Source organism: Miniopterus schreibersii (assembly GCF_964146895.1).
Source record: "Miniopterus schreibersii genome assembly, chromosome: 15".
NCBI lineage: Eukaryota > Metazoa > Chordata > Mammalia > Chiroptera > Miniopteridae > Miniopterus > Miniopterus schreibersii.
The window spans coordinates 53264328-53289759 of NC_138115.1; the positions used below are offsets into that span (position 1 = coordinate 53264328).

At 56.6% G+C, this 25432-nt stretch overlaps 1 long non-coding RNA gene across 1 annotated transcript; it reads right to left on the bottom strand.

Annotated features, from left to right (window-relative positions):
- Positions 1–677: 677 nt before the first annotated feature.
- On the bottom strand, positions 678–10015 carry LOC308567738. The gene is made up of 3 exons (XR_014000365.1): positions 9761–10015; positions 1996–2085; positions 678–1373 (listed from the first exon to the last, which is right to left on the bottom strand). It is a non-coding gene; the product is annotated as an uncharacterized lncRNA (long non-coding RNA).
- Between the last annotated feature and the right edge of the window lie 15417 nt (positions 10016–25432).

Genomic DNA, 25432 nt, shown 5'->3' on the forward strand with positions numbered 1-25432 from the left:
TCTATCACTGTAAATTTTTTAGGTGACAAATCACAGGTTCTAAATTCATCAAAAAATGAATATGAAATAATTACAATATCCATTACATGGACATTTTAAAAAAATGATTGTGATAAAGTATCGTAAACACCCGAGTCTTTCCTTCAAAAACACTTTAGAAAGATCCGAGGAATGTTATATAAAGTAAAAGTGTATTTAAATTAAAAAGTAAAATATTAAAAATTAGTTGATATATTTAAAAATCTTTCTCTCCTGAACCTGTTTCATGTATTTACTTATTTATTGGGGGGGCAAAGAAGTGGTGAGGGCCTCTATGAGCAATTTCAATTTTTATTTGATAGTAAAATGACTGTTTATATGCTTGTTCATCGAAAGCTATTTTCAGGTCTAAACTAATGTTAATATATGAACTTATTCAGCGTGATTGTTGAGTGTATGTGGCTGTTGTTTATACCTGGTTTGGGGTCATCAGTTGGACCAGGGCCCCCAGCGCCCCACCCACCCCACGTCCCCCCAGGCAGGAGCGTCTGGACCCTGCGGGCACAAGTCCCCGCTCTAGTCAAGGACTGACATTGCTGCTGCAATCGGAGGACACTCTGGTTAGTCTCTAAATTTGGAGAATGATCTAAATTGTGTGCTCTCAGTCTACCTCTACTGTATATATTTTTTCTTTTTTTAATCTTCATCTGAGGATATTTTTTCCATTGCTTTTTTGAGAGAGTGTCGGGGGTGGGGAGAAACATGGATGTGAGAGACACGTGGCTTGGTGGCCTCCCCCTCGCGCCCCAACCGGGGCCAAGCCTGCAACCGAGGCACGTGCCCTTGACCGGAATCGAACCCGGGACCCTCCGGTCCCTGGGCCGACACTCTAACCACTGAGCGCACCAGCCAGGGCTGCCTCTCCTGTGTTTGGAAAAGAAATGATGAGAATAAATACAAACCTTTGGTCTCACTGTTTCCGCTCGGCTGCTTTGCTTGGTTCTTGGTCTTCCTTCGTGTCAGGAAGAGACGCTCACCCCAGTGACCACCAGGTAACTTCTCCTGCGTCTTCTGAACGAGCGTAGAGACCCAGCCGCTCCCTCCGTGTTCAGAGCCCGACTCTGCACCTTCAGAACTTCCCAAGGATCCGCTCGTTTTACCCGAAAGACATGGTTCTCCCACTGGGCCCCTTCAGAGGGCTGGTTTTGGTTTTGCTTGTCTGTGTATTCTGTTTCATTTTTTTAGGTCCTGGTTTTCTCTGCAAACCTATTATGTACTGAAAGTTCACATTATTATGAAAATGCTAAGCTGCAGTAGAACTTAAAAAAACAGGTGGGTGTAAAAGCTGAGTTTTGTGATAAATGGAAGTCGAGTTCTAAGATTGGTGAGCACATCTGAAAGCAAATGAGATGTTAGAAGACACCTTTTTTAAAAAATTTCAGATGACACATACATATTGAAGAACAGATTTTGAAATATCAGAATTAAAGATCGTTTTGGAATACATTATCACCCGCCCTAAAACAATTGGGAAAGCATCCATAAATAGGGATATGCTAAGTAATAATACATTTCTAGCCCATGGACAAAGCCCTAATTCCAGAGGCCTGCTATGAAAACGTACTCTCTCGAAACACCCACCCAAATAGCTTTTGCTTCCTGCTGTCCCGGCACAGGGTGGTGGGAAGTTGCCGGAGTCACCACGGTGTCCCCTTCTGCAGTCCTCTCATCACCCTGGACAAAGCCCCGCGCAGGAAGGCTCAGCCTCGTGCATCTGGAGATCACCCCTCCCCTCAGTCGTCTGCATTGAAATTCGTTGGTTTCCACCAGGGTGCAAGAGGCTCTCACACCTTTTGACTTTAACACAACGCCTTTTCCTCCAGGTAAATGAAAAATGTATATTTTCAAGGCCTGAAACGAATTTTCTGCTGGCCAAACTGCCAGTTCCCTGGCATGAGTGTCTGACAGCAAACCTTGTTTTCAAACCAGGTAATTCATCACCAGAGCCCCGCTCACCTGGACAGACTCCCTGGTACACGTCTGCAGGTTGTCTGAGCCACGTCACGCAGGCGAGGCCCTCAGCTCGGTGGCCAGGGCCGTGGAAACCTGCACAGGTGATAGGAAGGAATATTGTTTATGCAGCAATCAATCTCTGTCTGTCCCAGCAGGGTGCCATCCCCACTCTACCTGGGGAGGGAGCTTTCCAGGGTCCTTGAAACAGAGACGCAGCCTCAATTCCAGCCTCACTGCAGAATTTCAAATAAGGCGGTTTTGAATACATTCCACGTTTTTCTTTACTTTAGATTCCAAAGCTCAGGCCTCAGCCTTGGGCTTGAGGTCAAACCTTTAGCAAACAGCCCTAGCTGACTCTGAGCCCATCAAAGTACCGCATTAATTAAATTTTCGTTAAATTCCACCCTTCCCCGGATCCCCACTGGATCCGTGTCTCCACCTCTGTTTGAGGTGCACCCCCAGGTTCTCCCATACGCAGACCTCCTGACACAGGAGCTAGTAACCGAACCCCCTGGTGGCCTGTACGAGGTGGGCTTGGCCGCTACAGGTTGGCATTACCAGGCAGACTTCATCTCCACAGGTTGGCATTACCCAGTAAAACTATAACACAAGCTACATATGTAATTTTACAATTTCTGAAGACACGGTTTAAGTAAAAAGAAACAGGTGAAATTAATTGTAATATATTTTGTTTAACAGTACATATAAAGTATCGTTTCAACATGGAATCTGCACACAGAATTATTAATGAGAGATAGTGCAGGGTTATTTTTTAACTCTGTCTCCGAAGCCGGTGTGCCTTGCATGGGAACAGCGCGTCTCCTCGGCACCGGCCCCCTCTGAGGGCTCAGAGTCCCCGGGTGGCTGGTGGCTGTCCTGCCGGCCGTCAGCTGCAGGTGTATTTGTAGAGCGGCCGGATGACCCTGTGAGGTGAGTGGACATGCGGCAGAGGTGCGTTGTCTGATGCGGTAGTTCTGGCCCCCGACAGCACCGGGCCCTTTCGGTGGCCATTGCAACTGAGAACTGGATTTTTAATTCTATCTAATTTTCATTTACTTCAACAACCACCGGTGGCTAGGCTGTCGTTTTGGAGGCACAGTTCTGGGCGATGGGAAGCTGTCAGGGTGTTTGAGAAGGGGGGTGTCTCTGGGAGAAGTGGAGTTGGGGCCGTCAGCGGAGTGGGGAGACGCAGCGTTGCCGGGGCACCCACGGCCTCAGTGGCTCTCTTCTGATCCACCGCGACGACCCAGTCAGAGCCCAGGCTACAGCAGGACGGCTCGGAGAACAGCCGCGGCCCCGCGAACCTCTGCCGCCTCCGCCGCCCCACAGCTCGCTCAGGCCCCTCAGCGTCCGAGCACCTTCAGCTACGGGGCCCACACGGCGCCCCGTCGGGTAAAACGGGGGAGAACTGACGATGCTTTGAAAACACACCATGGCAGCGGCTTCGTTAAAGAGCGTCCCAAGCGACCTGTTCTTCGTATCAATACGACATACACGCGCTCGAGCTACCGGTCCAACCGCCCCCCTCGCAATGAACCGTAAGGTGACCGTCCGCCGTCGAGAATCCCGTGGCCGACCAGGAAGGCGATTTCCCCACCTTCCCCTGCTGCCGTCTCCTCGCAAAGCCGGCCGGCGTCTCAGTGAACCACGGGCCCGGCCGGGCCGCCTCGGGGGGGCTCGTTTGAGGCCGAGTAGAAGGGCGCCTGGGGAGCTTTTCTTGTAATAGGCTCCTGTGTCTCGGACTCGCTTCACCGGGAGAAAACCTTTCCCGTTTTTATTACTTGAAAGGGGCTCTAGAATTTGCTCTCGTGTAGACACGTTAGAACGTTTCGTTTCTCAGGTGGTGAAAATGTGAACTAGAACACAGAGTCACCTGCCCGCCGAGCCTCCTGGGCGTCCTGGACGCACGGGTTCCAAGAGGAACGCAGAGCCCGCTTCTGCCCTGAGGCTGAAGCCGAGGCCGCGCCTCGCTGGGCTTCGTGCCGGAGGCGCCGGGTGACGGCGACGGGGACCCGCTGGGTCATCGCTCGGGAGCCGGGCCCCCTCCTCAGCCGAGTGACACGGGGTGGGGGCCACTTCGGGGAGCCGGTTCCAGGTTTAACTCCCGGAGCAGCTGCGCGGCGAGGGGCGTCCGGTGAGTCCGCGGAGGGCGCGTTGGCACCGTGAGTGCACGCTGCGTTTGCTGCGTTTGCTGCGTTTGCTGCGTTTGCGGCGTTTGCTGCGTTTGCTGCGTTTGCTGCGTTTGCGGCGTTTGCGGCGTTTGCGGCGTTTGCTGCGTTTGCGGCGTTTGCTGCGTTTGCTGCGTTTGCGGCGTTTGCGGCGTTTGCTGCGTTTGCTGCGTTTGCGGCGTTTGCGGCGTTTGCGGCGTTTGCTGCGTTTGCGGCGTTTGCTGCGTTTGCTGCGTTTGCTGCGTTTGCTGCGTTTGCGGCGTTTGCGGCGTTTGCGGCGTTTGCTGCGTTTGCGGCGTTTGCTGCGTTTGCTGCGTTTGCGGCGTTTGCGGCGTTTGCGGCGTTTGCGGCGTTTGCTGCGTTTGCTGCGTTTGCTGCGTTTGCTGCGTTTGCGGCGTTTGCGGCGTTTGCTGCGTTTGCTGCGTTTGCTGCGTTTGCGGCGTTTGCGGCGTTTGCTGCGTTTGCTGCGTTTGCTGCGTTTGCTGCGTTTGCGGCGTTTGCTGCGTTTGCTGCGTTTGCTGCGTTTGCTGCGTTTGCGGCGTTTGCTGCGTTTGCTGCGTTTGCTGCGTTTGCGGCGTTTGCGGCGTTTGCTGCGTTTGCGGCGTTTGCGGCGTTTGCGGCGTTTGCGGCGTTTGCGGCGTTTGCTGCGTTTGCGGCGTTTGCTGCGTTTGCTGCGTTTGCTGCGTTTGCGGCGTTTGCGGCGTTTGCGGCGTTTGCGGCGTTTGCTGCGTTTGCTGCGTTTGCTGCGTTTGCTGCGTTTGCGGCGTTTGCGGCGTTTGCTGCGTTTGCGGCGTTTGCTGCGTTTGCTGCGTTTGCTGCGTTTGCTGCGTTTGCTGCATGTGGGCCGACTATTTTTAGAGAGAAACCCTGGAATTTCAGAGGCTTAACCCGATAGAAGTTTATTTCTGGGTGCGTGGGGTCGGCCGACGCCCCCCCACCTGGGCCGCGCCTGCCGGCCGGCCACCCCCCTTCTCTTTCATTCCTCCACGGCCCTGGGCCGCGTTTGCCGGTCCCAGCGGAGGGTCCCTCTGTCTTCCGTCCACTTCTCTTCAACCAGGAACGCAAGCCCGCGTCGTCCTCACACCGCTGTTCCTCCCCTCCTTCCCCAACCTCACAGCCCCCGAGCGTCATTCGCGCCCACTCTTAACCCCCTGCCACCGGCCGCTCCTCCCAGCCCCTCTCGGGGCGCCGCCGCTGAATTAGGGCAAAGCCTGCGTGGCCCCTGCCCCTCCCTCCCCCGTCTTGTCCCACCCAACTCATTCCTTATGCCACAGCCGCAGAGTGTTTTTTGAAACGCTCACCTCTTTCGGTCCTTCAAGAAAAGGCCCCGCGGTGGCCCCTACGGCTCCTCCACGGCCCGGGCCCCGCGTTGGCCTCGCGGGGCTTCCTCCCGGCTGGCGCTCCTGCTTGGTCGGGCGCCGCCTGGATTTTCTCTCGGGGGCCCGGACGCCCGAGCCTCCCTCGTTCCCTTCAGTTTCAGCCTCCGTGGGACTTAAAAGAGCAAGTTCGCACCCAGCGCGTGACGTCCACAGAACAGGACACACGACGTGCGAGCAGCCGGCTGACGGGTGGCTGGACGCGGCCTCCGGACCCGGGAAACCTCACTGCTGTGTTTCCCGGGAGGGCCAGTCATTTTGCCGGCTGAAGGCCGAGGTTAGAATCGTGACTGTTTTCTTAGGTTTACTGGGTTTTCTTTGTTTCTGTTTCTCCTGGAGTCAAAATGGCTCCTTTCAAGATGCTCTTGTTTCCATGGTGATGAGGCTCCGCGTGACGACTTCCCTGATTTTTGAGGGATGTGACGTGTTAGTGAAGATGTTGTCGTCTCTAAGTAACCAGAGCAATGGCGAAACCAAGAGCGGCTTTACCCAGAGAATCGTGCTGTTTCCTTAAGAAACCTGCAGGTCGGCCGCGCACGGGTCCCGGGGAGGTCGGGTATCATCGGGATGCTGCGAGGGGAGCGCATGTCAGTCTCATTGGCCTGTTTCTCGTGGTTGCCGGTGCGAGGGAGTCGTCGGGAGGCCGGTCTCAGTGGGGTCTCCTCACCGGTGGCTCTGTCAGAAAGCACCCTCCCTGGGAGCTGCACCCACAGTCCACGGCCGTGAATTTACCACACGGCCAGTTCCAGCTCCACGTGGTGGGGAAGCCGTGGATCCGGCAAAGGAAAGTGGGACAGACACGGGCTAAAGTCCGTTGTGACTTTGCCTGTGGGGCTGGTCACGTGGCCACTCCGAATGGAATCACACCCCTGTGGCAAGGAAGCCGTCGGGGGGATGCTTCGGAGGCCGACTCTGGTTCCAGGACACGCCCTGTGCACCTGCAGATGCTCGTCAAGGGCTTACATCTGGGGCCAGATTCTCACGTAAGAACAGCTTCCTGTAGGATAGCGAGAGAGACCTGTGTTCCATAGTAAACTTCATGGTTTTTTAAATTATACAATACAGGTTTTTAATTTTTAAAAAGACCAACAGGTACAGGAGAAGATGCTTAAAACCACTAATCGTCAGGGAACTGTAAACGAGAACCGTGAGCCACCACCTCAGGCCCGTCAGAGTGGCCGCCGCCCAGAAGACAAGAGGCAGCAAGTGCTGCTGAGGGTGTGGAGGGACAAGAACCCTCGTGTGTTGCTGCCGGAGTGTAAATGGGTTCAGCCACTATGAAAACAGTAAGGAGTTTTCTCAAATAATTAAAAATAGAACTATACCTAGTGACTCAGGAAACCCGCTTCTGGGTATCCGGTCCTGTGTCTCTCAACAACAGGGACACGTTCTGAGAAATCATTGTTAGGGGACTTGATTGTCCTGGGAACACCATCCAGGCACTTACACACTCCTGGATGTTACAGCCTCCCGCACACCTGGGCCCCGCACACCTGGGTTCCGCACACCTGGGCCCTGCACACCTGGGTCTCGCACATCTGGGTTCCGCACACCTGGGTCCCCCACACCTGGGTCCCGAACACCTGGGTCTCGCACATCTGGGTCCCGCACACCTGGGTCCCCCACACCTGGGTCCCTGCACACCTGGGTCCCGCACACCTGGGTCCCCCACACCTGGGTCCCGCACATCTAGCCTATATGGTACAGCCTGCTGCTCCTGGGCTACAAGCCTGTTTAGAGATGCTCTACACTGTTAATTATGATAAAATAATGATGACATGAATAGTTTCCTCAAGCCTTTGCTTTTCACCAAATACCACGTGTGTGATATGTAGGATCTTAAAGATGTTTTTTAAAGCTACATACTAAAAAAATGCATCTCTAAACCACACAGAGGACAGAAATGACTTTGAAGATCCAGTTCTCCTTCAGCCTCCTGCAGTTTGTAGCTAAGGGCATTTTTAGAAGTTTTATGCAAGGTTAAAGATTACTCAAAATGTGAATATCAGATGAGTAGGTTCGCTGTAAAGGTTAGGAGACAAGATTAGAAAGACCTTAAATTAGCCTTTTTTTTTTCCTAGCAGGTTACAAGTTGAAAGTATTGAATGTAACACATTCCCAGATATAATTTAAGATCTCTGAGGTTATAGAAAATAGATTCTGTGAAACTAAACCCAGAGTGAATATTATTTCTCCCAGGGGACAATCGCACCAAGCCCTCCGAGCCGGCAGAACCTCAGTCACACGGGGGGGCTGCTCCGGGGCCCCTTTCTTCCAGGGAATGCGGCTGGTGGGGGGCGGCAACCCCAAGTCACCACCTCCCTCACCACCCGCAGCTGGTATGTTTTTTGTAGCGAGAGATGAAATGGAGGAAACAGTTCAGTGTATTGCATGTGCCTTGACATAGACTTTTGCTTTTTTTTTTCTTCTTCAAGAAATGGGCCAAAGAGCCCAGCCAGTGTGGCTCAGTTGGTTGTGTTGGCCCTGCACCAAGAGGTCACGGGTTCAAGTCCTGGTCCAGGACGTGCCCTGGTTTCGGACTCAATCCCCAGTAGGGGGTGAGCAGAGGGCAGCCGATGGGTGTTTCTCTCTCATCAATGTTTCCCTCTCTCTCTCTTTCTCTCTCTCCCCCCTTCTTCTCTCTCTAAAGTCAATAAAAATACATTTAAAAAAAAGAGAAATGGTGGTCAGGGGGCAAAAGCCTAATCTACCCAGCTCGGTGAAGTCACAGGAATGATAGAAACCTGCCGAGCTAATTCCTGCGCTGCTCTCTCAACGTGATCAGAGTTGAGCGGAATGAGGCATGGACGCCCTGCCACATAGCTGGCACTCAGTCCTTCCTGGCGGCCAGTTCACGCTCCCAGACCGGCTCCACTTGCGCTGCCCAGGGATGGGGCATTTAAAGCCCAGAGAAGTCCAAAGACTCCCTGAGCCCATCACGGGGCACCTCCCAGGCCTCCCCCAGGGGGGGAAGTGCAGGTGACGACGGAGGTGGCTGCCCTGGTCTAGGAATCACTGTGGACAAGGGACACTGCGGGAGCCCAGGTCGGGATGTGCCGGCAGCTCTGCTTCCCCCCCGCTGGATCTCGAGTGTCTGTAGTTCAGAGCAGCTCTGCCGCTGCTGAAAGTAGGCCCCGGCCAGAGGCGAGGGGTGGGGACAGCGAGACCTTTCTGTCTCCCCAAGATCACAGAGGAAGACTGTTTTCCATGTGCTCTCTCCCTCTCCCCCCTCCTCTCACCCCTCTCCTCTCTCCAAAATCAGTGAAAAGACATTTTAAAAAAACACAAAACTAAAACTGGAAATGTTCTTTAAAAAAACAACAAAAAACAAAAACCAGAGCATTAGTGAGCCATTTTTCACCCTTTCCTTGGCACCACGTCTCCCAAACCCAGCCTGCGTTTTGCAGGAACAGCCCCTCCCAGCTCAGGGTCCTCACGTTCCCGGGCCACGCAGCCCTGGAGTAGCCTACGCTTTGCAGTTGTGTTGAAAACAGGTATTTTAAATTCATCAGCCCCTACCGAGGCCAGTGCGCGCATAATCCTCAGTTTGCTTCCAGCAGGAAAACGGCTTGAAGAGAAAAATCAGCTCCCAGGGGCATCGCTCCCAGCGGCCGGCCTCCGACAACCAGCGTGTTGGGCCAGCGCCCCCTGCTGGCCACGCGCGGATTAGCTGGTGGGGAAGGAAAGTTGGGGAGGCTGATGTTGGCCTGGACTCGGCACCAAAGAGTTATTTTCCTGAAAACCTTCAACGCGGACGTGGGCAGTCAGGTCACCAGCCCTGGCCTATGGCACACGTTTCAGCCTCAAAAAAAAGTCCCCTCTCACCCTACGAAATAATCTTTTATCTTGAGCCAGTGGGGAGACTGAAATTGAGGGGAAAACAAATAAATGTGGAGCTGTTTCTCACTCAGCAAATCCACACGGGCCTCCTCGCGTCCGGAAATTTAAATAGGACAAGGGACTTTTAGGCCAGGGTTGACTGGGCCTTTCTGGGCCTGTGTCTCCGGAAGCCCCCCGCGGCTGCTCCTCAGGACTCAGGGCCAGGACTTGGGGTTTCCAGCACCGGCTGCCCCAGCTCCTCTGAGGAGCTCTGTGCCAGGAGCGCTCTGTACCCCCGAAGTCCCGTCTCCGAGCATGAATCTGGGGGGACACAAACCTTCAGTCTCCAGCAACCCTTCAGAATTGGTTCCAGAGGCCGACCAGGTGACTGCCCAGCATACTCACCAGGTAGTCACCAGGGCCACTGCTGTCAACAGAAACATCAAGGCGCCCGGCAGATGAATCCTTGTCTCAGGACAACGGCGTGTTTTCATCGGTGGCGCTGTCCCCAGCCCACCAGGACACGAACGAAGTTAGACGGTCACCTGTGCCCAAGCCAGCACAGGAACGGAAGACAGCCACAGTGTCCGAGCCGACACAGGGACTCGGAGAAAGCCCACTCTGAGGCCCGCGTGGGAGCAGATTTTAAATACCCACATCAGCCTCATTATAAAAAGCAGGGAGATGTTAACGTCCTGGCACATGTGGGCGTCTCAGTGATCTTCCCAACATGTTACAATGTTGCAGGTTATGAAACATTGTTATTTTTAATCATGCGATCATGATTCATCTTGAGATTTTTTAAATTCCTGAGGACTTTTGAAAAGTGTTTCTCTATTAAAATGCATTAAAATAAATAGCTACATAGCATGTGTGTGTGAGGGAGAAAGAGAGAGAGAGAGATGCAGATGTTTGTGAAGAAATGTAGATATTCATTGCCCCCCGGTTTCTGAAGCAAAGGAACTCTGTGAGCCTGTGGGGAGGGGGAAGGAGACTCACGCATCTCCTTGTTTGTAAGACGCTCTGTCTGATAAAATCACATCGAGAGAGCAGGGCCGGCATGGGTGGGATCACTCAACCGGGGACTAAGTTAGGGTTGATTGGAATGGAAAGTTGAAACAATTATCAGTAATTCAGTGAATTTCAAAATAATTGCCACAGCTCTGCACGTCCACGGTATTGAAGGCAGGTGAACGGTTCTAAATTAGAGAGAAGCAAGAGGGACCTATGACCTCAGTAGAAATTACATTCTATCGAGTTCTCATTTTCCTGGACAAGCCTTTATCTTTTATTTTCCCCTGAATTTGTTTCCAGAATAATAAAAACCCACAAGCAAAAAAATGTCAAAGCCCGTGATCTGTCGCCTCTATTAAGAAACAGGAGTTTGATTGTTTCCTGTCCCGCCCCCTCAGGGACGCCCACGCACTAGGTCACCACCCTGCCTCCGACCTCTGACCTGAGGTTGACGTCAGTCTGGTCCTCGGGTCCTGGCGCCCACACTTGGCTCCTCGTTCCAATCACCTGGGTGACTTTTTGGACGTTGGTGTTTCCAAACGCCTGACAGTTTTCATTCCTTAAGTACGGGGACCGTTTCCCTGGAGGGAATTCAAATACTAGGGAAGCCTCGTCAGTCTGCTCTTGGACTTGCTCTCCCCGGGAATCAAGGCTTCACCCTGCAGATGGTGCTCCCCCCCCGACCCCCGCAGACGCCTCCGTCGGTCCCGATCATCTTTCCAGTAACTGCGGACGGTCTCAGGACCCTCATCACAGCACCGCGGGCGGCGCTAAAGAGAAGACCACAGGCCACGAATGGCGCCACTCAGGCTGAGGCCACGGCACCACACCTGAGTCAACACCTGGTCTAACTGCCCCTTCAACCTCCCCCAGAGGCATCACCCTAATCAACCTGGGATTCCTGCCTGAGCTCCAGTGGGGTCCTCTGTCAGTGGCCCCTCCATCCCGTGGAAAGAAGAAGTGACCTGCATGGCGAAACCCTTCCCTGCTCTTCTCTCCGCCACACGAAGGGGGTCCTGGCCCCGAAACAATGCTCCCTCTTCCTTCCCCGACCGCTCCCTTGCCCACCCTTCTTCCTATAAAGTCCTTCCGTTCTGTACAACCCTTGGGAGCCCTTCTAGCTGCTGGTCGGGATGCTGCACAGTTACGAACCACTCAGTAAGGCCAAGTAGATCTTCCCGTTTCCTTGGTTAAATTTTGTTTTTAAACAGTTGCTACTAGCAACTGAAGTTGGGGGGAAAGTGGAACCCATTTGCCTTAGAGAAGAGACGGAGTGAATTCAAGGCTCCGAAGGCCACGGGGGGTGAGCAGCAGCGGCCCACATTCCCGCCGCTCCTCCACGGGCTGGGGCGTTCGCCCTCCTCAGCGCCGCGTCTGAGATGCGGGGATCTGTGAGGGAGACCGCGGGAACGGGTTTCGCAGACGCCCTGGGTCTCCTCCACGGCTCCTGGCCCGCAGCTCCCGAAGCCGAGCCGTGTCCTGGGCAGGAAGAGCCACAGGGCATCTTCTGCTACAGCATTTGGTGTCTTCCCCTCGGTTCCTTCAGACCCACAGAGATGAAATAGCGTCTGGTTACTCATCACAAGCCCGTCCCACCTGGACTGGGACTATGCCAATGAGGTGACTTTTCAAGACGCCCGAGGACAGGGCTGGTTGCCAAGGAAACCAGCCTGCCAGGAGGAGGCCTGAACCTGCGCTCGAACCCCTGATTTCCACGGAGGGGGAAGGGCTAGAGGTTGGATCAGCCGCCCATGGCCGAGGAGTTCATAAATCGCGCCTTTGTAATGCGGCCTCCATACAAAATAAAAATTAAATCAGGCACGCAGTCCGTCATCAATAAAGGGGGGAACCCAGACAGCTTCGCGCGTCCCCCCGCCCACAGCTCCGACAGGGCAGAGCTGCGTTGGGGCCTCGCTGTGCGCGGCTCTTCTCCTGGCCGTGGGCCTGTGTCTCGAGGATCCTCTGCAGCCAGCGTCCCCGTGAGTGGGTGGTTTTCCTGGGTTCCCTGGGCCGCTCCAGCAGGTTGGGGGGCCTGAGGGGGGGAATCTCCGATCCAGGCCCATCAGTCGGCAGCACAGGCTCTTTGCGGGGCAGCCTGGGCTGTGGTGTTTACAGGGCCTCCTGCGGTAAGATACGATTTCTCTAAAAAAAAAAAAAGCCAAGTCTTGGCCCCCGCCCCGCGCCTTACAGTGCGAATGGTGATTAGGCAGGAAACGGAAAAAATGAGAGTGGACTTGAGGTGATATTAAAATGTGTGAGTTTATTAAAATCGCGCGATAGCCTATTTCTCTTAGTCTACCCGGCTGTGGACAGAGTTTAATTTCCAGCGCTTGGGGGACGCCACACGGCTAATAAAATATCCGAGGCTCGTGCAAACCAAGCAGGTGTAGTTCTCATTTATGACCCCGGAGCCAGGAGCCCCTGACGCAGGGGGCGGGCACGTCGCTCTCACAGACCACACCAAGGGCGAGTGTCCGGCCCGGGGTTTGCCCTGGCCTCGTATCCGGGGAATTACCTGGCTTCACCGCGCTGGGCCTTCAGACATGTCGCCTAAATTAAGGTTGGATAAACAGCTACTGTTAATAACTTCTCTTATGCTTGTCATAAATCCACACTTTGAAAGCAAAGGACCCACATCCACTAATTATTTCCTCACACAGTGTATTTGCTGTAATGTACTGTTTGGGGGGACGGGGACCCAGCCTCCAGGCAGCTAATGAACACACCCGGCATCTACTTGAGAAAAAGGCTCAGCCACGTTGCCACGTATTTTTTTGTTAACCAGTTTTAATTTTAATCACTGGAACGGATTCTTTTTGTCCTTGGGGGGGTTTACAAATATATGGAGAGCCCCAGCCCCCACAATGCACCCCTGGGAGCCTAGGTTCATGAAGCAGGAGTCTGGGGAGACTGTCACCCCCTTATAACCAAGCCCAGTGTTGTGTAGTCAGGAAGGAAACGGCCGCTTGGGACGCCCCCTTCAGAAGGAGGTTAGCTCTGTGTCTGAACCAGGGGCTCTCACTCTGGACACAGGGCTGAACGGGGCCTCTGATCTGAATCATGATAAAAGCTCTTCCTTGGATTTTTTATTTTTATTGACTTAAGAGAGAGAAACATCAAAGCAAGAAAGAAACAACCGGTGGCCTCTTGTAGGCACCCCGACCGGGAACCAGGCCTGCAGCCTGGGTGTGCGCCCTGACCAGGAATCAAGCTGCGGCCTTTCGGCCTTTTGGCCTTTCGGCCTTTCGGCGCTCAGGACGACAGGAAGGTGCCCCAACCAACTGAGCCACCCGGCCGGGCTCTGCCTTGGGTTTTTAACATCAGGTTAAGTATAAAAGAGCCTTTTATATTTAATATGCCCCGGAACTTGTCTGGCGCTGGTGTGGGGCCAGCTGCCTCGGGAGTGATGGACGGAGCTACAACTGAACAGAAGATAGAAGGACGCGTGTGGCCACTGCGTGCGGGTCCCGAGCCGCGACCCGGAGCGTGGCCCAGGAGGAAGTGAGGCCCAGCACCTTCGCGCTCGGCGTCTGCGAAACGGGTTAATATTACCCATTTCCAAGAACAATGTTGAAACCACTCAACAGCCGCAGGGCACGGGGCTAGGAAAACTGAGCAAACAGCCATTTGTTCAAAGTAAATGTCAGTCAACACGGGCACTGGGGAGGGCTAACTGGAGGGGCGGCGTTCCCGCCGCGTGCGATCCTGGGCACAGGTGGCCAGGCCGACCTCTTAGCTGTGCCCTGCTCTCCCCCCTCCCAGGTGGCCCAGGTCGCTCTGTGTGACCAGCTAAGAGGCCACAGTGGAAGGAGCGGAATTAAATTACACCCGAGGTGACACCCAGCAGCCACGGCGGCTCCCACGGTGGCTGCTGTCTCTCTGCTTCTCCTTGGTGCCCCCCCGGGGAGCTGTGCCAGGCGTGGCCCTGCGGACGGGCCCCCGGCCAGGACCCGAAGCCCTGACGCCGTCCAGTGCGTGAGCGGAGAGGCTGCTCCCAGCCCAGGTGGAACTCCCGGTGACTCGGCCGATGACAGGGTGAGGCCCCCGGTGAGGGACGCTGAGCCCGGACCCCGGCGGAGCTGCCCCGGCTCCCGCCCCTCAGCATCTCTGTGGGGGAGTAAATGTTTGTTACTGGAGGCGGCTGTTTCGGGACAATGTTTTATGGTGACCACTCGTCCACCATTTACGTGGCGTTATTACAGAAAGAGAAATGAAGAAAAGAAACATTTTAAGACAGACAGGTGAGTGGTTCCCCTCAGTGCTGACACCTGGATGGACAGACCTCCCAGACGGAGGCGTTTCCCAGCAGAGGCGGCGAGGAGGGAAGTGAGTGGTTTCGGCTGCGCGGGTCGTGCCCACATCGCGGCGAAAACCAAGCCGTGCCTGTTCCCCGGGTCACCTGCGTGACCTGCTCAGAGGGGCTGCCGCTCAGATTCACACAAATGTTTCGTCCTTTGGCCAAGACCTGTGCCTGTGAGGCGTGTCCCCCGGGCCGGGGCATGTTCCCTGAGAAGCACAGCGACGCGAAACGGGCACCCGGGGATCTCGACCTTTTGGAAGGAGATTTTTCTAACTTCAGGCCTGACCCACCTCGTTTATTTTATGTGCATCTTTAGTTTTACGTCATTTTTCTCCTTAGTAAAATGAGAACAATTTCATCTGTGTAATGAGATTATGGTCAGAAGCAACTGAGCTAAAAGGGCCTCGCTCAGTAGGCTGGCACCTGGTCAGCGCTCGGCAAATGCCGTTTTCCTGTCCGCCTCCTGTCTGCTTGAGTTCAGCAGATTGAAAAGGCTGGTTGTGGAAGAAGCTGAAGGCCCACCAGAGGAGGCAGGATCCGTGATGCTCCAGACGTGGAAATCGCCAGGGGTCCCCTCAGGGAATGTGTCAAGAACTGACGGTGGGCCGGTCTCCCCCTCCCAGTTCCACCAGGTGAAACCTCAGCCTGATGCAAAGGTATGTGCAGGGGAGGCTGATGGGAGGAACTGGGTCACGAGGGTGGGGCCCTCGCGAGTGGGCTTAGTGCCCCGTCAAGAAGAGGCCGGCGGAGAGCTAGCCGGCTGCCTTGCTGAGGTGAGACGACTGACCACCTGCAACTCGGAGCAGGGTCCTCACTAGAACCCCCCCCCCGCCCCCGCTGGCACCTTCATCCCAGGCTTCAGTCTCCAGAGCCCTGAGACAGAAGCTCCCCTTGTTTATTAGCCGTGAGTCCGGGGCACTGTGTTACAGCAGGTGGAGCGGAGCAGGAACGCGCCACGGACGGCCCTGAGCTACCTACCGGAGAGCGCCCCAGAAGGAGACGTAGGTAAGCGACAGGGAGGTGGGGGGACGCGATGGACGCGTAGAGAACCTGCATTTCACACATAGAGGGCCCCCCAAAAAGTGCGCGCACTTTCACAGCTGACCACTCACTTAATTTTCACTCCTTCTCAGGTGGAACTGATTTGAAATAGTGGGTGAAGCCAGACTAAGCTTTGAACAAAGAAAACTTATCCTGAAGTGCCACTCGACCTTTTTTATGGAGACACAGAAAAGATGAAGTTTACGGTACAAAACCAGCAACAGTTGATGCGCGGAGGACGCAGATACCACATGAAACGATTCCTGGTGTTGGCGATTCCACTGCTTCATGTTATCAGCAGGGCCTGGGCCAGAACGGCCATCAGTTTGAAAACAGGCCTCGACCAAAAGATTATTCATTTCTGTAGAGTCTTTTAAATTTCGAAAATGAGCTGTGTGTTAATAAGCACTGACTTTATAACCATGCAAAGTGTGTGTACATCTTTTGCGACACCCTGTATATGAGTCAAAGGCGGTGACATTACTTCCCTGTTGTGTAATAATTGTAATAAATTTCCCATAAATAAGAGTGCAGGTGATTTCTCTCTAGATATCTAATTACCAGACTTACTCTACTAAAATGAACAGGGTTTACTGTGAAATGAATGGTCCTAATTAAAGATTCCTGCATCAATGTTCTATGTGCTCCGAGAGACTCAAAACAGGACAGGAGAAAATTCTCAAAAAGAAACAAGCCTTGTAGCAACGAGTCTGCATGACCAACAATTCATCTCATTTGGAGAAAAATGGAACAGACAGGCCCAAATCTCGCCCCCGTTTGTTACGTGGAGTTTTTAAGGGGAGAGCCCGGATCCTGGGGAGGCCTGGGGTCAGCCAAGTGAGTCTGCTGGCAGGTTGTCTGCGTTTCTCTGGGGTGGCTGGTCCCGCGCTGTGGCTGCCGGGTCCCCCGGAAGCAGGAGCCAAGGGCCCTCTGGGGGCGGCGAGGGGAGTTCGGTGGGACATCAGGGACGTGGCCTTGACTCCCGCCGTCAGCGCCCCAGTGACGCCTGCGGTCACTCCCTCCTGCCTCTGTTTTTACTCCAGATCGAACTTCCCAGGAGCGAGCGTGACTTTGGAGAGCCCCGGCTCAGGCACCTCTCTGGCTGAGTGTTTAGCGGGTGCATCGGTCAGGCCGTGACCTGACTCTACGCTGAGGTCAAGGTCACAGGGCCCTGCACAGAGATGCTTTCCCGGGGGAGGGGGCATTTCCCGCAGACTCCAGCCCACGTCCTCGGAGCACTGGGACCTCCCGGGGGGCTCGGCCCGCAGGACTCGGGGCCCCGCCTTGGATTGTTTGGGGGAACCCCTTTCAACATTTCTTCCCGAACAGTGATCCAGGCTTCAGAGAGTCAGCAGGACAGTGGGGGAATTATTCACGCGAGACTCCGCAAGGTGGCAGGTTTCCCGCCCGGAGACGCGAGGCCGGGCTGGCGTGAAAGGGACACTGGTGTGCGAGGAGGGCGAGGGTGGGGACAGCGGTGGCAGAAGAGGACCTCTTTGCTGGGGAGGGAAAACCGCCTCTGGAGCCCTGGATGTTGCCCTCGCAGCGGGGAGCTCTGCGGATGCTCCGTTCCTCCCGCCAGGCCCGGTCCTTCCGAGGCCCGGGGAGCTCACCCGGTCCTGCCCCGAGTTGCTGTCGTGAGGCTAAGGACGGAGCCCGGCCCGCGCGCTCAGCGGGCGAGGGTCGGCCTAGGAACCAAGGGGTCACCGTTCGATTCCCGCGCCGGGTTGTGGGCTGGATCCCCAGCGGGGGGGGCGGGAGGCGGCCGACCCATGACTCTCACCCCTGGTGTTCCCCTCTCTCCCTCCCTCTCCCTCCCTCTCTCTGAAATCTATAAAAACGTATTTTAAAAGTTCAAAAGGAAACAAAGGATAAGAAAGGGGCTATGCAATAGGCCCCGCGGCACAGGGCGGGCTGGCGTCTCCCCGTGTGGCGGGCGCGGGGCCTTGAAGGCAGAGCCTCCGAGCGGCGGGCAGACGGTCTCACGGGAGCAGCAGCGGCCGCCTCCTGGCAGGAGACTCGGCGAGGGGCCGACGCGGGGTGGCCGCCCAGGGGCACTGCCCGCCGCAGGATGAAAGCCCGGGCGTTCCCCACAGCCCAGCCGCAGGACCTCAGTGTTTGATGCCAGGCTCCGGGCCTGTGGCTGAACGCGGCCGAGTCACCTGCGGCCCACCCCACGGAGCCGCGGGAAGAAAGCTCACGGCGGATAAAACGCCGCCGGCCGGGAGGCAGGCGCAGGAGTAAACACAGACCGCAGCTGCTCCGGCTCAGCCTGCGCGAGGCCTGGCGCAGGGACCCGGGCGGACCGAGGGGCAATGACGGGATGAATAATGCAGAGCCAGGGAGGCCCGCAAGCAGCCAGCGGGCCTCGAAACGCTCCTTTCGTTTTAATCTGCTTCTGAGCGAATGTCAAACACGCGCCACGCAGTCGGGCCGGGGAGCTTAACAACCGTTTATTCTAATTCGGCCGCAATTAGGGATTTGCGAGGACCCGATCCTGCCTTTCAGCAACGCACAAAGCGCTCGGTCGTCTGCCTGTCGTTACCCGGTGCTGACACCTAGGAAACGGCAGCCGGGACGTGACGAAAATACGCGCGAGTGGGAGACGCCTGCGTTTTCCAGAACGCTCTCAAAGGTGGTCTGCGTGGCCTTCGGAGACGCGCCGAGCTGTTCTGCCGCGAGGGGCCACGGGCCGGAGGCGCCGCCCGGGCCGAGCTCGCCGACGCCCTGATCCTGTCGCTGTCCGGCGCAGATGGACCGCGGGGGGACGGCTCTGGGCGCGGGACCTGCCCGAGGTGACAGCCCGGCCTGTTCCCTGGGACGGGGTTGCTGTCCCTGAACGTCCCTCGGGCGCCTCTTGGGTTCTAGGAAACGGGGGACTTTTCTCAAGACCAGCATCTCGGGGCCTGACCCGGGCTGGGGTTCTGTGGTGAAACATAAACAGCCTGCGCCGGCCCCCGACTGACGGGCCTCGGGTGCGAGTCCTGTCAAGGGCACGCGCCTCGGTCCCGGGTTCGTGCCCCAGCCCCGGGTGAGGGCATGAGCGGGAGGCAACCAACCCATGTGCCACCCTCCACCCGCGTTTCTCCCACACCCGTGTTTCTCCCACACCCGTGTTTCTCCCACACCCGTGTTTCTCCCACACCCGTGTTTCTCCCACACCCGTGTTTCTCCCTCCACCCGTGTTCCTCTCACACCCGTGTTTCTCCCACACCCGTGTTTCTCCCACACCCGTGTTTCTCCCTCCACCCGTGTTTCTCCCACACCCGTGTTTCTCCCTCCACCCGTGTTTCTCCCTCCACCCGTGTTCCTCCCACACCCGTGTTCCTCCCACACCCGTGTTTCTCCCTCCACCCGTGTTTCTCCCACACCCGTGTTCCTCCCACACCCGTGTTCCTCCCTCACCCGTGTTCCTCCCACACCCGTGTTTCTCCCACACCCGTGTTTCTCCCTCACCCGTGTTCCTCCCACACCCGTGTTTCTCCCACACCCGTGTTCCTCCCACACCCGTGTTCCTCCCACACCCGTGTTCCTCCCACACCCGTGTTTCTCCCTCCACCCGTGTTCCTCCCACACCCGTGTTTCTCCCACACCCGTGTTCCTCCCACACCCGTGTTTCTCCCTCACACCCGTGTTTCTCCCTCCACCCGTGTTCCTCCCACACCCGTGTTTCTCCCTCACACCCGTGTTTCTCCCACACCCGTGTTCCTCCCACACCCGTGTTTCTCCCACACCCGTGTTCCTCCCACACCCGTGTTCCTCCCACACCCGTGTTTCTCTGGTTCTCCCTCCCTGTTCACCGCCCTGCCCCCACCTGAGTAGCAGTGCGTGTCCCTCGCTTTACTTTCTACCCAACCCCAGGGTTTCCCCGCTTCGCTGTCTCCCGCCTCCCTCATCTGTCACCGTGGATGTCACGTAACCCCTTACGTCCCCTCTTTTGACTGTAACGTGTGAAATAAAGTGTGAAACCGCCATCCCCAGAGCATCATCTCAACCAGGTGAGATTCTGCTTCCCGGAAATTGCCGACGGTTTGGCTCAAACTCACAAAAACCCTTCCCGGGTGCGGATGTTTCTTACGTTCACTCACTGGTGGAAACAGACGCGAGGCCCATAAGTGTCCTCGTGGGGAAACAGTCGTACACGGGGCCCGGCCGGGGCTCCTGCAGGAGAATGTCTGTCCCGTGAAGTTCCCGCGAGAGGGACCAGCTGGATGGAAGCCGTTTGTCTCCTGCGTGACGTTCGCCGGTGGACACGACCGAACGAAGTCCACCCTGTCCGGCCGCCGGTCAAGGGAAGGGCGAGGCGGGAGAGACGTCCTGGTGTGTGATCCGGCCTTAGGGCCCTCACGGGGCGCCCGACGTCGGGCAGCTTTAAACGTCGGTGTTTAATCCTTGCAAAGTTTATTAGACTCATCGCCCCCCGGGCCCCGGCCCGCTGCCGCCCGAGCAGGCGGCCAGTGTCGCCCAGATGCGCTCTCAGGGTTTAGGGGCCGCGTTTCCTGCGCCTGCGGGTCGCCGATGCCTCCCCTGGCGACACCCAAACAGTGAAAACCCATTAATACAGCAGAACTGTATCCGTCGGCGTTTGGAGGCAAATGTGGCTAAAACATATGCGGAGCATACGTCACAGTCGTTGCCTGTGTAAATATTTTAGTTTAAAACAGACGTTTTAAACGCTAACACGCCATAGCAGCAGTGAAATGGTTCAGATCAATGATCTGTTACACTCTGCTTGCCTTGTGCCCAGCACTGAGCCTTCCGGACACCAGTGGGTTGTTCCTCTCGATGCTTCCGCCCACTGCGCCGCGTCGTGAGAAGGCGCCGGCCGGTGCGCGTCGGCCAGGCAGCCGACCCTGAGACCGTCCACGTCCGTGGCCAAGCCCACAGGCTGCGAGGGCCCCCGTTCCCGGCCCCGTGGGAGGCCGACCGGCTACGCTCAGGGGTCGTTAGGAGAAGCCGTCTCGGTGACTGTCCCAAACGCGGGCAGCCCCGCGGCGCCGGCGTGTTTCAGGCGCGCTCGCTGGCGGCCCGACGTCGTAGCTGCATCATTTCGCGTATTTCTGCACCGTGAGCCCATCTCGGGCGCGGGGATGGCTGTGGCTGTCGGCCTAGACTGGACATCTCATTTCACCGGGAATTTCCCTACCTCCTGGTGAAGGCTTTGCCCTCTGACTCTCTTCACGGGCTTATAAGTGAGGCTCCGACCAAACTGAGCCGGAGGGAAAAATTATCCGGAGCCCTGGCCGGTTCTGCTCCGTGGTTCGAGCCTCGGCCCAGCCCGGGGACCTGCTGTGTAAGGAAACTGAGCTGAGACCCGAGGTGGGGCCAGAGGGTTGTTTTAAGGGACAAAAGGGCCGCGGGGCAGGGGCGTCTGTCCTGGACCTGAGCTCAACAAACGAGAAACCTTTGCTTTGCACCAGACGAGGGAAGACTAAGAGCATTTATGTTTTACATTTGAACGCTTATTTGTGTATCTGTTGCACGATCCACAGGCTAAGTGGTATCCTGATGACCGAGTGCATGTCCGTGTCCTGCTGTGTCACAGGGGTGTCTGTTGTTTTCTCTTTACCAGCTAAAGTCAGAAAGGCAGGAAAACCACTCTTTGAATTAGACTTTATTAAGAAAACAGTCAGGCCCTTCGGTTGCTCCATATAAATCGTTCAATCCCTGCCTTTCCAATTTTTCGCTTCACGCCCTGCACCTCGGCTTGGTCAGCTGTGAGGCGGACGGACTGATACCGACCCCAGAAACGTGTCGCGAGGATTAAATGAGATAATTTTATAAAGCAGTTCTCGCTGCGGCTGGGATTCAGAGCTCATTTCACGAGATCTATTCATTTCCACAGTACTTTCCAGAACTCGTCAACAAGGCTCCGGATTTACAGTCCCTGGGTCACCAGTGGGAACAGTAACACTCGGCCCAGAAATTGGATGGAGGAAGCAGGCAGCTGGGCCCACGGCCAGCCATCTGGTCGCAGGGCCTGCCCAGACCTTTCTCCATGCGCTGGCGCGGCTCCCGGAGTCGGGGCTCAGCTGATGCCAGCCCCGTGCCCGCCATCCGGCCGTGTCCGCAGGGAGCCTGATCGGGGACGTGCTCGCGGGGCCACGTGGGGACAGCCTGGCCCACCTGGGCGTGGGAAGCTGACCCCCGGGGCTGAGGTGGGGTTGGGGGGCCCCACGGCCTCCCTGACGTCCATTCCCACCATTTGGGAAGCAAGGTGCTTATTTTTGCAACTCACTTTCTCTCCCATTGGAAGCCTTTTTTAAAATATGTTTTTATTGATTTTATAGGGGAGGGAGAGAGAGAAACATCAATGAGAGAGAATCGCTGATCCATTGATCGGCTGCCTCCTCACGGCCCCGACTGGGGACTGAGTCCGGAACACAAGCCTGTGCCCTGACAGGGAATCGAACTGGGGACCTCTTGGTGCTCAGGACACCGCTCGGCCGCTGAGCCCCACCGGCCAGGCGCCCACTGGAAGCCCCGTTCTCAGTCCGAGGCCAAGTCCACAACAGCCGCTCAAGACACTTTGGAAGATTATTAACGTCAACCGGTTGTCAGGTGACCCTTCTGGCTCTAAAGGCCTAGAACACCAGGTGCAGAAAGTGAATTCCACCCACAAAGAATGTTCTCTGGCAGCAGCAGAAACTCAAAAGTACTCGTCCCCGAGAAGTCGGAAGTAGAGGGAAAAACACAGGAGTGGTTGGAGCATTATTGGGGTGTGGGCCGTGTGCCAGGACCTAGGCCGAGTGATGGGCATGTCCACTGGTGACGTGCCTGCATAGCTTTTTGAAATTTTAAATTGTTATTGGTCTGCCCGATTGTCCATGGGAAATATGGAGAATTTCGTAACTGCACGTTCTCACTGGGAAATTATGCCTCATGCACATTGAAACAAATGCCAGAACCCCGAACCCCGATGGCAGCGTGGTGACAGCCGTAGATCGGAGGGCCACCCGCCCCTGCTGGGCCCTCCTCACTGCGACGGCTTCCTCGCAGACCGAGCAGCCCACGCAGCGCCGTAGGACACGTGCGCCCCCACTCCCATCGCCTTTGCCTGCGAGGACCCGGTGCCGTAAGGTGGAGGGACTTGCCCCAGATGCACAAACCTACGGAGCAGCAGAGCAAGGGCGGGAGCCCACAGGGCCCGACTCTCCCGGTGCAGGTTCCTCGCATCTCCCTGCTCTCCTAGGGGAGAGAAACCCTCGCGGGGCGGAGAGCGTCCGGCCGTTAGCCTCTTAGCAGGAGTCCTGGGAGAGGGACCCAGGTTTGGGGACCAGCGGGAGGCGGCTGCAGGGAGGCAGCCAATGGCGGCCGGCGTGCGGGTGATGCTGACGGTGCCCAGGGCTGAGCAGGTGGCCCGGGTCTCGCAGCAGCATCCAGATCTTTGGTGGTTGAGCTCCGAGCACGTGCTGGGCAGTCGCCCGAGGCTGCGGCCGACGTCGGGATCTTTATTCATTAGGCACCATCTGCCTGCCTAACGCCCGAGTCGGGGATGCGCCGCGTGTGACGTGAGTCGTTAGTTACAGTGTCGACTACACGGCCTGTGTGCCTGGAGGCCCGTCCACACCGCGGCCAACGTCGCCGGCCGGCCCCGGAGCCCCTAACCTCCAGGCTGCCCGTGAGTCTTGGAGAGAACGTTCCACTTGGACTCGCCCTGTCAATCTGGGTTTTCGCAGCGATGGGCGTCTGTTCGTGCCACGTAGAGGACGGCAGGTGCTCCAGGGTCCTGCCCCGGGCCCGCCCTCCGCGTGGACGAGCTGTTTCAGGGACACCTGACCAGGTCCCGGCCACGGAAAGTTCCCAGTTCCACCAGGCGGGCCCTTCGCAGCGTCGGGGTCACTGGCCTCAGGTGGCTGAGGGAGCCGCGTCGATCTGAACCCCCTCTTCCGTCACTACTGTCGCTGGGGCTGTTCAGCTCTGTGGCAAGAGGACTCGCTTTACAGTAACACGTAGGTTACCTGCACCGTGAGCTTCAGCTCGCCACGCGGCATACAGGCGGCGGGGTGCACAATCGCACCCCTGAAGCCTGGGTCACTCACCAACCTCACCCCAATCGACTCAGTGAAAAAACACTGAGCTGGCAAGGAAAACAGCAAACAGCTCAGCCCCAGGGAGGACCCTGCCCGGTGCTCTGAGAAGCTCCCCAAGGCCCAGGAGGGAAAGTCAATGAAATAGAGAGGAAACCGAAGGGTGAGTTTTCGTGCTGAGCGAGGACCCCGGGCCCACAGCGGCCAGGCGGCCGTGATGCGGGAGGTTCCGGCTTCAGGCCCCTCCCGAGTTCACGGCCTCCGGTCCCAGCTGTCTGCACCCACCCGCTCAGCCGGCCCCGAGCCGTGTTCCGCAGGCGCCACCCTCGGGGTCCTCGGGTCGCGGGGACGCCGGAGGAGTTCGGTGCTTGTCCGCAGATGGGATCAACCACCCTGGAGACTGAGGGGGGCGCCTGGTCTACCTGGACCCCGCACCCGAGCAGGGCGAGGCTCTTCTCCCGAAAACGTGCCCGAGGCGCACGTCCTGTGTCTCAATTACGCCACCGACTTGCTCAGCCGTGAGCAGGAAGCCGTGCGATGGGAGTTTATTCTGTTTTTCCCTGGTTTGCCTGCAGATGAATCGTACCTTTCCTCAGTCCAGGTCCACGGGAGACACAATCAAAACCAAACCCATAACTGGGCCATGAATCCAAAGGGTGCATTTCGTGAACAGAAACAACAGAAAATAAAATCCTGCTTCCTCGGGGAGACCCAGGCCGCGTGCCGTTAGCCAGGAGGCTCGAGGTGGTCCAGCGAGTGTTTTCATTCCCTAAACGCAATAAATCTAAATTCACAAGACAAAGAAAGGAGAGAAGGGGGAGAGAGAGAGAGAGAGAGAAGGGGGAGGGAAGGAGACATTTAATTGCTGGAGAGGCAATGAGTGAAATCATCATTTTCCGAGCTCTGTTTTTCACAACTTTGCCCACGGTGTTCACAGGGTTCTAGGAAAAAGCTCTGAGAGCAAACGTGTTTTTAAACACTGGGTGAAGTGGGTCCCACCCGGTACTTTCTATAGGAAGGGACACGTCCCTGCGGCTTCTCAGGCCCCGTGACGGGGGTCCCGGGAAGGAGGCCGCTGCTGCTGAACCCAGGTGAGGCCTGGTCACTGGGAGAGACATGGGGTCAGAACCGCAGGGCCTTTCCACCCGGAGGGAAAGTCGGGCGGGTTCCTGGGGAGCAGGAACGTGTCCAAGCCAGTGTCCCCTGGTAGGGACGCCTCGTAATGAGGCTGCACAGCCTCGTAGGCCACCTCCGGTGTGCACCCCCACACGGTGGCAAGACCGCAGCTTCTCTCTGCAGGTTTTTTAATATGTTTTTTATTGATTTCAGAGAGAGGAAGGGAGAGGGGGAGAGAGAGGAACATCCATGACGAGAGTCGCTGACCGGCCGCCTCCTGCGCTCCCTGCGGGACGACGCTCGCACGGAGCCACACGGGCCAGGCTCCCTTTGAAAGTTTTAAGTGATAAATGCTTATTTTTGGCACCCAAAGTTTCTGTCTTTTCCAGAGCCCGGCTCCAGCTGAAATCACTCATCCTAATGATATGCACAGACGCGCCCGGCAGATAAACTTCCTCACCATCTGCGAGCGGAGCATAAACAGCGGAGAGAACTGCGAGGCCACGCACAGCCCCTTCGGCGGGAACCGGGGGGAGCAGGTGCCGGCGAGGGTCGGGGTGCGGTGCCTCCCCTTTA